Genomic DNA, 11747 nt, shown 5'->3' on the forward strand with positions numbered 1-11747 from the left:
CCTAAGCTCCAAGCCTTTGGGGAAACTGATTTGAGTTACAACTCCAGTTCTTGCACATAGGCTAGCCTCACATCAGTTAAACTCTTTCTCTACTGCAATGCTGTGGTCTCAGTGAGTTGATTTTGTCTGTGCAGCAGGTAAGAAGAAGCTGTTACGTGATTACATAAACTGGAGTGGGAAAAAAACAACTTTGGCATTTTCTTAATTTAGAACAGAGGTATATTTACTTTTACCAAACTTAATTACTGATTTTTATTCAATCATTCAATTAATGAGGTTTCTTTTGTGTGACCTCTGCTAGTTTTTTGCATTTCTGGAACTTAAAAAATTCAGCAATTCATCTTTTTATTTTTAAAATTTCATATTTCTAGTGAACAGAAGGGCTAATTTCTTGTTTGTTTTCATTTCTTTGTAGAGAAAAGGTCTCACTGCATTGCCCAAGCTGGTCTCAAACACCTAGCCTCAAGTAATGCTTCAGCCTTGGCCTTCCAAAATTCTGGGATTACAGGCATGAGCCACCATGCCTGGTGTTCTGTATGTTTTTATGTTGACAAAGTGATGTTAGTTCATCATGGATAATATAATCAGAGAGGAGATTGTAGTTACTGGGCCTCCACTACAAGACAATACTGTTCATGATGGAAAAGAATATACTGATAAACTCTTTAGGTGAAAGGGGATGAGACTTTTAAGAGAGATTTTTGAGTACCAATTAATTGTGAAATCGCATTCTAAGTGGGTAGATCTGGTAATCTACAATGGTCAAGGCTGAATCTCTGAAGATTATAGGCAAGAGACTGAGGGTAGTTTTTATTTTCTAAAGAAGGGGAAAAAAGATGAATGAATTATTCAGGCCCTAATCTTAACACATTTTTGGAAATAGAAATACACACATCTTAAAGGAAGCTGTTATCCCTGATACCAAAACCAAATACAGCACACACACATAAAATCTACAGACCAATATCACTTAGGAACTTAGGGGCAAGACTCCTCCACAAAATTTAGCAAATTATATCCAGCAATGTGTAAATAAAATTATATACCATGACCAAGTGGGATTTATTGCATATATGTAACACTGGTTCAACATTTGAAAATCAATGTAATCACAGCAGACTAGAAAAGAATCATATAATCTTATCAATTGACACATGAAAATATTTGACAAAACACAACACCCATTCATGTTAAAAACTCCCAGCAAACTTAGAATAAAGGAGAACTGCCACAACTTGATATTGAGTAACCACAAAAAACTCTGCAGTTCACATTGTACTTAGTAATAAGACACTAGATGCTTTCTGCCTAATACTAGGAAGAATGTTTGCTTTCCCATTCCTGTAATACTATAATTTCTAGCCAGTGCAACAAGGCAAGAAAAAGAGATAACAGGCACTCAGATGGAAAGGAGGAATCTAGTACAGAGAGAGACAAAAAAATAGGTAGAGCTTAGAATTCAGAAATTAAGATGGAACTAAAAACCCTACATCAAAGAATGGGTCAGGAATCCTGTGTGTAATAGAAATGTTAAGTCATGGTACATATTTTGGGATATGAAGTGGCAAGATAGGTGAGTACATTGGTGTAGGTATATTGTAGAGAGTGTTTAGAAATCAATTTAATTTGGCACAACTGCTTTGTCTTATTTAAATAGCAGGAAGAAATCTGAAGTTAAGGACCTGATTTGTTCAGTGCTTTCTGGTGGAAACTAAAGAACCACATCAGGGAGATACTTAAGATAGCATAGTATAGTGTGAGTAGTAACAGGTGCAGATGCCGGCAAAATAATTGTGGAGACTTCACTGAAAATAACCCACAAGTAGAATAACAGTGTCTGAATTAACTTTTCAACTGATACTGCTTTTGCAATAAATATTTAGAGTGACAAAGTTAGCATCAATGGAATAATCTAATGTCTGAAGAAATAAATAATTTTAAAGTATAAGGCTATGTATTAGTGTGCTGGGGCTGCCATAACTATCAGAAACTGGGTGACTTAAGCAACAGAATCTTATTGTCTCCCAGTTCTGGAGGTTGGACATCAAAATCAAGGTGTGAGCAAGGCTGGTTCTTCCTGATGGCTCTGAAGGAAGGACCTGCTCCAGATTCTCTTTTTGGTTTATGGTCATCTCTGTGTCTACTCACATTATATTTTGTCTCATTCTGTCTCTGTGTCCAAATTTCCTCTTTTCACAAGGACATCAGTCATATTAGATTAGGACCCACCCTAAAAACCTTATTTTAACTCCACTATCTCTATAAAGACCCTAACTCCAAATAAGATTACATTGTTTTTGAGGGAAGAGAGGAGTAATTCAACCTATAACAGACTAACTCATGCTATTTATCAATTGCAGCTTTCCAGATAAGACTATACATTAAATACATGGATTAAAAAATGTGTCCTCAAAATTTTTGCATGCATAATTATAATTAACAAATTTAATCAGAAAGGTATGAATCAAGTGCCATAACTTTAAAGTGGTTCACTGAATGGATTGGAATCAATAGAGGGGAAATGAGATGCATTATTTACCCCCAAATTTCGCTTAGCCTCTCAAGGCAATCCATTGCCTAGTGTCACTAAGCAACAAATGGCACTCTGAGTTTCACTTTTGGTAGCTCCTTTCCTGGAAACACTAAAGAGTAAAGCAATACTCTAAGGATAAACAGTTGAAAAGAATGAAAGTTTGGGGTAGTAATGCATGCATCATAATGATTAGTCCCCAGTCATCAGCTCAATTTTCCAACAGAGGCTGAAAGGTTGTACTCTAGAGATTTCTTAGCCGTGTATGCTGTCTTTACACAAACACACCATTGAAACAAATGAAAAGTTGCTTGCTTACTTATTTCTAGTAGCCATATTGCTTTTCATCGCCCACACTGCTTAAGAAAGATACAAAGAGTTCTACTCAGCATTCAATAACCCTTTTGATTCAGAAAAGTGTGGGCACCCAAAATACTTTCTAAAAGAACAAACTGTAAGCAGGAAGAAACTATTAACAGAGGAAAATGGGAAATGGAAGCAGCAGAGCCAATTATAGGTACATTCCTGCTTGTTGAAGAGGCCTCAAAATAGAAGATTTAAAAATCTGTCTGTAAAGCCTTTTTTTAAGTAAAAATTTTAAAAAGGCATCATAGGCCATATATAAAAAAGAATATCCATCCTGCCTACCAAAGTAAGTACTTCCTTCCTCTTACCTGATTGAAGGCACAAGATAATTATCTCTCAGTGATGCTTTAAGGGGGTACTGCTAGTAAGAGGGCCACTCTCAGGTGGCCCTCTTACGAGCAGTACCCCCTAGGAATCTGCCACTGAATCTCGAAACTATAATTTTTTCCAGACACTCTCTGCAAAATACATTTCTTTTCCAGTCTCTAAACTTGCTAAGTAGATGTGTTTAGTTAAAAATAAAATCAGGTGGAATGTTATCCAGGTGTAAGTTATTAACCGACAGTGATGGCAGAACAGAGGGGGACTTCACAAAGTAAACTCACATTTTTGGTGCAAGTCATATGTTTTAGATACTTTGCTAAGCTCTTTATTGAACATATCTCTTTATTCTTGATGATAATCTATTAACATAATATTTTGATTTTGTAGATGTTGAAAGATAAGAAATGTTGGATATAGAAGTAAATGGTAGAAGCAGATTCAAACCCATGTTTGTTTGACTCCAAAGTTTATATTTCTTCCTCTCAGTTCCAGAAACTGAGGCATAGGGAAAGAATGCTCAGAGCATGCCTAACTCATTTCTTAACTTCTCATCATGTATCTTAGTCAGCTTGAGCTGCTGTAACAAAATACTATGGACTGGGTGGCTTAAACAACAAACATTTGTTTCTCATGGTTCAGGAGGCTGGGAAATCTCAGGTCAAGGAGCCAGCAGATTAGGTTCTGGTAAGGGCCCACTCCTGGATTACCAGTGGCCACCTTCTTAGTGTGTGTCCTCACACGGAGTGGAGCAGAGAGAATGAGAGCAAGCTGCCGTCTCTATTTTCATAAGAGCACTAATCCCCTTCATGAAGACCCTATCCTCATAACCCAATTGCCTCCAAAAGGCTCCACCTCCTAATGTCATCTCATTGGGAAATTTCAACACATGAATTTTGGGGGAACACAGACATATAATCTATAACACCAGGATTCATCAGATTATGGTCCTTGAAGACTTTGGCTTTTTAATTTTTAAAGATTTTAGAGACAGGGTCTCACTCTGTTACCTAGGCTGAAGTGCAGTGGCACCATCATAGCTCACTGTAGCCTCAAACTCCTGGGCTCCAGTGATCCTCCTGCCTCAGTGTCCAAAGTAGTTGGAGCTACAGGTGTGCACCACCATGCCCAGCTAATTTTATTTATTTGTTGGTTGGTTGAAGACAGGATCTTCCTATGTTGTTCAGGCTGGACATGATGTCTTTATCAGAATTATATCTCTGCTATGCTTCTGCCTACACCCTTATCTATCTATAAATGCTTTATGGGCATTTATAGCCAAGCGTTTGGTCATGCTATTTTTCTTGTCTAGAAAGCCCATTTATACTCTCTTCATGTGCAAGGGGTTCTTTACCAAATGTAATGCCATTCTCCTAGGAGATGTTGGAAATGTGCATGGCATCTACCATTGTCATGATGGGGATACTACACTAGCAGGAAGCATGCTGGAAGCAGGGCTGCTTGGCAGTGTGCAGTGTTGTGCTGTCTGGGCAACTCCACACCACAGAGAATTGCTCTGTGCCAGGTGTCCATAGAGCCCCTTTTGAGAACACTGACGCTAATCTCTCAAGCCTGACTACCTCCATTGAAGTGTGATGCCCCAACCCCTGAGCTTGAAATAGTCTGCTCCTCTTAAAAATTTCAGAAGCCCTTCTTATTAATCTGTGTGTTTTGTGTTAATGTATTTTGAATTTAATTATTAGTTATCTTTTTCTGTCACATATAAAATTAGCCTTTCTAGTTATTCCGTGTTCCTTGAGGAGGTATTATTTGAGAGTACACATTTAATGTTCCTTTATTCACAACTATAATAGCAAATATTTATATTGCGTATGTAATCTACTGTTTTTTGTTGTTGTTCATTTGTTTGTTTGTTTTGAGATGGAGTTTTGCTCTTGTTGCTCAGGCTGGAGTATAATGGTACGATCTCAGCTCACCACAACCTCCACCTCCTGGGTTCAAGTGATTCTCCTGCCTCAGCCTCCCAAGTAGCTTGGATTACAGGCATGTGCTACCACGCCCAGCTAATTTTGTACTTTTAGTTAAGACAGGGTTTCTCCATGTTGGTCAGGCTGGTCTCAAACTCCCAATTTCAGGTGATCCTCCTGCCTCGTCCTCCCAAAGTGCTGGGACTACAGACGTGAGCCCCCACCACACCCAGCCAGCTATCTACTGTTTTAAGCACTTTATGTGTATTTTAACTCATTTAACCCTCCAGGTAATCTGAGTATTATTATTCCTATTTCATAGATGGAAAACCTAAGGATCAGAGAAGTTGAATAACTTTCACAAGTATCAGAGCTGTGACTCAAACGCAGAGAGTCTACCTCCAGGGTATGATGCTTTTAACCACTAAATGCAATAGCTTTACCCAACAAACATGTCTCAAGTGCTTATTATAGATTAAACACACAAATAAGTCTTGGATTCTTTAGAAAATATTTGTACAACCTATCAAGTATAGTAATGGAAAAACATACATAGAAGTCCAAAGGTGGGTTAGGTGAGTACCTAGCCCAGCTAAAGGGGATATGAGGAGTCTTCTAAAAGGAGGAACTAAACCTGGTGTGTCGAGGATGAGGCAAGGATGGAATGGAGAATGAGGCTGGAGAGTAGGTGAAGAAAGATCATAGAAGAGCCGTGTCAAAAAACTTAAACCCTATCTTGTAGGTAGCAAGTTTTAAATAAGGGGTGACTTAGTCAAGTATAAGTTTTTCTAAAAATTACCTTGGTAACTAGGTGAAGAAGATCAGAGGATGAGGCCAACAAAAGCCATCAGAAGGCTGTGGTAGTCCAGAGTGAGAGATGTTTTTTAGGATGATGATGACGTAGTCTATCTGCACTACTGTAACAAAATACTATAACCTAGGTAATTTATAGATAACAGAAATGTGTTTCTCAGAGTTCTGGAGGCTGGGAAGTCCCAGATCAGGACACTGGCATTGGTGTCTGGTGAGGGCTGCTCCACATTTCCAATATGGCACCTTCCTTCTGTGTCCTCACATGGCAGAAGGCAGGAAAGCAAGAGGATCAAATGCTGCAAGAAGCTTCTTTCATAAAGGCCTTATTATTCCCGAGACAGACTGTATTGTCTTGTCTTAGATGAGTGGATTGCAAAGCAAGCCTATTAGTTCCTACATTCAAATGCTGTGGCATCGTCATATGCTGAGATGCGTGCTGGACGAGGGATCTTAATATTTGGATTCGGCCTCAGTGTTGCTTTTTATTACTGTGTTACTTAAATTCTATTAGTATATTTCATTATCTGCATGAGTAAGAGAACTGAAAAGGCCAATGTCAGAATAGAGCGTGTTTATACCTTTTCTTGGGATAACTGCTGCTTGTCTTCTGGACACTAAATGAATGTTATAAATCTAGGAAGTATTTAAATATTTCCTTTTTTAGTTTGAAAGAAAGACAGCTGCATTATCATATTGCCTGAAATAAGCTTTGTTTTCATTATTCTTTAATCTGCAAGCTAGCCAGCCAAGCTGTGCCCTTAGTTCACTTCCTTGGAAATCCCATGGAAGTCAGTGGGATGTGGAATGATTAGCTAACTGTTGAGTTTGGCCTGTGTTCCTGTGTGATTAACATGGCAGGGGACCAGATAGAACTTGGGAAGTAAAGTGCTGCATTTGCAAGAATAATATCTCCAAAAATTAAATTTGAAAGGGGATATATGAAAGAAATAATTTCCCTAACAGACCTGTCTGACACTGTGTTTCTACCTTCTCCTGCCAAGCAACCTTTTCTGTAGACAATCGGAAGAAAGACATCTGTAAAAAGGATATATTGGGAAGTGTGTGGGTGAGAGCACATGTGTACTCTTTGAATGTCTGTGTGGCATGTGTATATCTCCATGTATGTCTGTATTCAGGGAAAAATAGGGATGAGAAAGGAATTTAGTAACAACACAGGTTCCCTTCACCTCCCAGGGAAGCCATACAATGGGTAAATGTGTCAGGCTTTAGCACATTGTTCCTGCTTCACTGTTATGCACCTGCATCCCCAGCGTACTGTGTGTGACCAGAGCACATGGTCTACATATTTTCATTTTGTCTCCAGTGTGATGCTTGGCACACAAGAATAGATGAAAATGTGTTGAATTGTTTTTGATTAAATCAATCCCAACTTTTATAATTAACTTGGAGCAGTTATTTCTTCTCATCTTACTTTGCTGCTCCAGAAATTTCTCTCAAGCAAAGACAAAAGGTTGTTTTAAAATATATGTATGTGCCTGCTACTGTTTTAAGTCCTAATATGCACTATTAATATATAAGGGTCTTTGCAATTCAATAAGAAATGAAAAATACTCATTGGTAAATACAAATTCATAAAGAAGAATTTAAGATGGCATATAAGTGTATCGAAACCCTTTTTTCAAAATTTCAGACTCATTAGTCTCAACATAAAATAATCAAAAGACATAGGATCCAGTGCAAAATGTGAGGATAGCCATCTGGGACCAATATACACCAAAGAATGTATATTATTATAATACATATTTTACGCAAAAGCTAACACACAGACATGGGGTCGCTTAATGGTAAAGAGGTAACAGTCACAAGGGGCTCTATTTCCAGTGTCATTTAGTTGAGATTTAAATAAAGACTAAGGAGTCTGTTTAACAAATACTATCTCAACACAAAGGTTAAGAAGCAGTAGTCAGGCATGACAGAAGAAAAAACAGCCGTGTTATGTGACTCAGTTTCCAGGGCTTAACTTTTCCCCTTGGCATAGTAAATTAAGGAGGCCTGAAATTTTCTTTTCTTTTCATTGTAGAAATTTAGAAATTAGGAAAACTAGAAATTCAAAACTTACTAGACACACAAAATAATACAATGAGATGCTATTTTATCCATCAAAATACTGAAGATTAGAATTAAAAAATGATACACAGAGTTGACAAAAGCTGCCAGAAACAGGCACACTCATACAGGACCGGAGTAAATGTAAAGTGATGCAATCTTTCTGGAGGACTATTGGGCCATATTATCAAAAGTCTTAACTATTTTCTTTTATGCAGTGCCTCCATTTCAAGGAATTTAATCAGTAGAAGTAATCAGAAATGTGCACAAATGTTTCTGTGTAAGAGTTATTCCACCATTATTTACAAAAGAAGAAAACACAAATGAAATAACCAAAATATTCAGTAATATTCAGTTATGAAAGCATATTATTTTAAAATGCATTAAAATATTCATAACATATTAAGTTTAAATATGATATAAAGCAATATATGATAACAATTATATATGGGTATGGGTGCTTTAGTCTTAACACTGGTAAAGTGATTTTAATTTTAATATTATTCAAATTTTCTACAAAAAATGCATTCCACTTATGTGTGTGGTTTTAACCCTTAATTTAAAGAGAGTTACTGTGCTCACTATAAAACTAGATGTAAAAAAGAGACTTTGATCTGCAAAGAGCTGTTCAAACTTTAGTAGGAAAGTGGATAGCAATAGTTTTGTTTTGGACGTGTTGGTCTTGAGTTGCGTACTTGACATCGAAATTGGGATGTGGAGCAGGCAGTGATATACAAGTCTGGACTTCAGAGAGGAAATATGGTCTGGAGATACAAATGGAGAAATCACATGCATACAAATAGAATTTAGAGTCAAAGAACAATACTGTATGATTCCATTTATATGAGGTAGCTAGAGTAGTCAGATGCATACAGACAGAAAGTAGAATAGTGATTGTCACTCCACTCCTTGGATCTGTGGATATCCTTGGAGTGAAGTGATGAGGAACTTTTTAATGAGGATATAGACTTTCAGTTTTGCAAGATGAAAACGTTTTGTAGATTGATTGCACAACAGTGTGAATACACTTAACACTATTGAACCATACACTTAAAAATGGCTAAGGTGGCAAAATTTATGTATTTTACCACAGTTACAAATTAGCAATATTTTAAGTAAAACGAAATATTATCTTACCTGTCAAATTATCAGAGTTTAAATTACAGCACTAAATATATTAAAACATACTGACTACATGTAAATATAATACATAATGATATACTGTGTGTTTTATTTATGTGATACTTACAATGCATAAATCTAATAGCAAACATTTTCAGAAGAATTGTCTGCATTCACTGTCTCCACTTCTTTCTCCTTTGTCCTCTCTGCAATTTGTCCTAGTCAGCAACTTCACTGAAACTATTCTTTCCACAACTTCACTGAAGCTACTCTTAAGCTCAACATCAAATTATATGTTGCTAAGTTCCATCTGAGTTCCATTTCTAATCTTTGTTCCAGAACTAGCAGAAGGATTTGACATAGCTGATCATTTCTTGGCTGAAAAATGTCTTCAATTTTTTATTTGTGTTCCATACTCTTTTTGTTTTCCTTCTACTGAATTGACAATATTTTCTCAGTCTCATTTTTGTAGTTACTCTTTGCCTTTTCTGCTTAGAAATGCTGGATTATTACAGGACATAATTATTGGAACACATTCTTCTTTTATCCCACTCTCTTCCTAGGTGTTGTTCTCGTTTAGACTTTTTGATGTAGGCATTTTTAATGCTGTGAACGTTCCTCTTAGCACAACTTTTGCTGTGTCTCGAAGGTTTTGATAAGTAGTGTCACTATTATTTTTCAGTTCAAAGAATTTTTCATTTCCACCTTGATTTCATTGTTGTCCCAAAGGTCATTCAGATTATTTAATTTTCATGTATTAGTATAGTTTTATAGTTTTCAGGGTTCCTTTTGGAGTTATTTCCAGTATTATTCCACTGTGGTCTGAGAAGTTACTTGATATAATTTTTTCTTACATTTATTGAGATTTGCTTTGTGGCCTATCATATGGTCTATCTTTGATAATGTTCCATGTGTTGATGAAAATAATGTATATTCTGCAGTTATTGGCTAGAGTGTTCTGCAAATAGCTTTAAGTCCATTGTTCTAGGGCATAGTTTAAGTCCATTGCTTGTTGACTTTCTGTCTTGATGACCTGTCTTCTGCTGTCAGTGAAATATTAAAGTCCCCCCCACCCACTATTGTGTTGCCATATATCTTATTTCTTATGGCTGGTAGTAATTGTTTTAAAATTTGGGAGCTCCCATATTAGGGGTTTATATATTTAGGATTGTGGTATTTTCCTGTTAGACAAGGCCTTTTATTATTGTGTAACTTCCCTCTTTGTCTTTTTTAACTGTTGTTGCTTTAAAGCCTGTTTTGTCTGATTTTAGAATAGCTATTCCTGCTTACTTTTCATAGAATACCTTTTTCTATGCCTTTACCTTAAGTTTATGTGAGTTATTATGCCTTAGATGAGTCTCTTGAAGACAGCAGATACTTGGCTGGTGGATTTTTATCCATTCTGCCATCATGTATTTTTAAATGGAGCACTTTCGTTATTTAAATTTACATTAGTATTGACATGTGAGGTACTGCTTTATTCATTGTGCTAGTTTGCCTGAGTACCCTGTGTTTTATTTCACTGTGTTATTGTTTTATAGGACCTATGAGATTTATGTTTTAAGGAGGCTCTATTTTGGTGTATTTTGAGGCTTTGTTCCAAGATTTAGAACTTCTGTTAGCATTTTTTGTAGTGCTGGCATGGTAGTGGTAAATTCTCTCAGAATTTCTTTCTCTGAAAAAAGACTTTATCCCTCCTTCATTTATGAAGCTGTTTGGCTGGATAAAAAATTCTTGGCTGACAGCTACATTGTTTAAGCATTCTAAAGATGGGACTCCAAATCTTTCTGGTTTATAGGGTTTCTGCTGAGAAAGCTGCTATTCATCTGCTAGGTTTTGCTTTATAGATTTTCTGATGCTTTTGCCTTCTCTCTCTTAAGATTTTTCCCTTTGTCTTGACTTTAGATATCCTGATGGCTATGTGCCTGGGTGATTATCTTTTTGCAATGAATTTCCCAGGTGTTTTTTTAGCTTCTTTTATTTGGATATCTAGATCTCTAGAGAAGCCAGGGAAGTTTTCCTTAATTATTCCCTAAAATATGTTTTCCAATCTTTTAGATTTCTTTTTCTTCAGGAATACCAATTATTCTTAGGTTTGGCCATTTAAAATTGTCTCAAATTTCTTGGAGGCTTTGTTCGTTTTTTTGATTATTTTTTCTTTCTCTTTGTCTGATTGGGTTCATTTAAAAGCCTTGTCATTGACCTCTGTAGTTCCTTCTTCTATTTATCCTAGACTATTTTTGAAACTTTCCAATGCATTTTGTATTTCTCTAAATGTGCCTGCCTTTCATTTTCAGAAGCTGTGATTGATTTTCTTTATAATATGTATTTCTCTGGAGAATTTTTCATCCGTATCCTGTGGTTTTATTAAAAAAAATGTTTAAGTTGGTTTTCATCTACCTCTGGTATCTCCTTGAGTAGCTTAATAATCAACGTTTTGAATTCTTTTCTGGTAATTCAGAAATTTCTTCTTTCTTTGATCCATTGCTGGGGAGCTAGTATGTTCTTTTAAGGGTGTTATAGAACCTTGTTTTGTCTTATAACCAGAATTACTTTTCTGATTCCTTCTCTTTTGGGTAGAATATTTCAGTGAAAAAAAT

The sequence above is a fragment of the Sapajus apella genome, unplaced genomic scaffold, assembly GCF_009761245.1.
Source record: "Sapajus apella isolate SASKATOON/1434 unplaced genomic scaffold, GSC_monkey_1.0 scaffold32, whole genome shotgun sequence".
NCBI classification, from domain to species: Eukaryota; Metazoa; Chordata; class Mammalia; order Primates; family Cebidae; genus Sapajus; species Sapajus apella.